Genomic DNA, 2,217 nt, shown 5'->3' with positions numbered 1-2,217 from the left:
TATGATGTGACAAGAAGGGCACTTCAACTCTGTGGTATTCTTGGTCAAAACCCATAACCCAAGTCTAATCATTAGAAAAATAATAGACTATGCCTTCACTCCTCAAGACTGTCAGGGTAATGAAAACAGTCTGGCAGTTCCTCAAATGGTTCAATATAGAGTTATCATATGACCCAGGGATTCCACTCCTAGGTACACAGCCAAGAGAAATGAAAACACATATCTACATAAAAACTAGTATATGAATGGACAGAGCATCATTATTCATAATAATCAAATGTGGAACCAATTAAATGTCCCCAATTAATGAATGGATAAATAAAATGTAGTATATTGATTGGCTATAAAAGGGAATGAGGTACTGTTACATGCTACAACATAGATGATGATCCTTGAAAATAAGATGCCAGTGAAAGAACCGAATATGCATAAGACCACTTATATAAAATGTCTAGAATAGGCAAGTCCATGGAAAGGAAGTATATCTGTGGTTCCTGGGCTGAGGATGGGTATAGGCTTTATAACTGTATTCAAACACAATGGGACTTTTTAGGATAATGAAAGCATCTAAAGCTTGATTGTGGTAATCATTGTACGACTTTACACAGTTACTAAAAATCATCAAGCAGTACCCTTAACATATGTAGATTTGTTTTCTGTAAATTACATTGCAAGAAAGCTGTTAAAATTATGATATTGGCCTGGTCCTCTGTTTCACCACAGTAACAACCAACCTTTTCCATGTGTTTTATATAAATATTACTTTATATAAAACTGTGGCTGTATCCCAGGCTTGCTGACTCTATGTCCTGGGTTCCTCCAAGCAATGACCTTCCCCCACACATGCTACGTGTGCTTGTGAGCAAAGTTTGATTTACGTCTGATCATTTCCACATCTTCCAGCTGCAATAGTGACTTAAAAGTCCATGATAGAGTCCAGGGCCTGGCCTGTGTGACATAATGTCAGCATTACTACTTTTTTTCATTGCTCTGTGGCCTTTCTCACATGACTCTGCATAGGGGTGACCACACTGGAACTACCTTTCCAAGTGTCAGTATGGCAGGACTTCTCAAAGGGCTGCATAGGTGCACACTCTTTGCACCAACAGCTTCCCTGTTAGAAGTTTATCTTCAAGAAGTGGTTAATAAGGATGTTGATAAGGATTTGGTTATATGGATTGCCACCCTGACAATTCCCTAGTTTCACTTCTGGGTCTGAATTTATGAAAGGAGACCAAAGGGGAATCAAAGCCATGATAGGGCAGAAGGATATGGAGGGAAATTTTGTGATTGGCAGCACACAAACACTCAGACACACTCATATGCCAAATAAGTTCTGTTATCAAAATTCTAGCATTCTTCCAAGGCTGTTTTCTAGACCCAAACAGGACACAATCAGCTCGCCTGTGAGAGTACTCATGGGAAATGTGCTTTGAATGGTGTCCTGTAGCAGTGTACAGGCACTGAAAAGATGCCATCCACAGTGTTGATATTAGGTGTGGGTCCCAGGTCTGGCTGTGATCTAGGCTCATGACTAAGGATAGGACTCCAGATTTAGAATGTTACATTCTGCACCTAACTTATGTAAGTATGATTCAGCTTATTGTATCATGCATGTGGCAGAATGCCACTATTGTTCTCTGACATATAAAAAATCCATGAGGTCCCCTAGCGCAGAAGTGCACTGCCCACAATAAACTTGGTGCCTGCCATTTCATTCTCATGTCGGCTTCTCGTGCCTTCTTTCAACTGGGAATCTCACCATCGAAATCTTTCCTTCATGATCAGTTTGGCGCTGACATGTGGCATACCCGGCAGGATGAGGTGAGCATGGCCTCCAGTGCTCCAGATGGTCCCAGTGTGGAGGAGACCCAGGTGGAGGACATGTGGCCTCCTGCCTCCCAGTGGTATCCTATGCCCCTGGAGGATTGGGATGGAGTGAAGCCATGTCCAGAAAGCCCTGGAGATGCTGAAGCTGATGTCCCGACCCGTTCACTGGGAGGCAGCAGATCGGGTGGCCTGGATGTTCCTGGCAGTGCTGTAGCAGGCCAGCCTGGAGATTCAGGACCAGGCTCAATGGGTGCAACAACTGCAACATCAGGAAGAAGCGCTGGAAAGGCAGCTGGCAGCAGCGGAAAGCATGCTGCAGGGCCCTAATGGGTCATTGCCATCGTCCTGGTCTGGGAGCCCACTGGCGATACCACGGCAAGTGCGGCC

The sequence above is a fragment of the Pteropus vampyrus genome, unplaced genomic scaffold (genome assembly GCF_000151845.1).
Source record: "Pteropus vampyrus isolate Shadow unplaced genomic scaffold, Pvam_2.0 Scaffold653, whole genome shotgun sequence".
Lineage (NCBI taxonomy): Eukaryota > Metazoa > Chordata > Mammalia > Chiroptera > Pteropodidae > Pteropus > Pteropus vampyrus.
The sequence above is the reverse complement of the archived record's forward strand: the minus strand, read 5'-3'. Positions refer to the sequence as shown.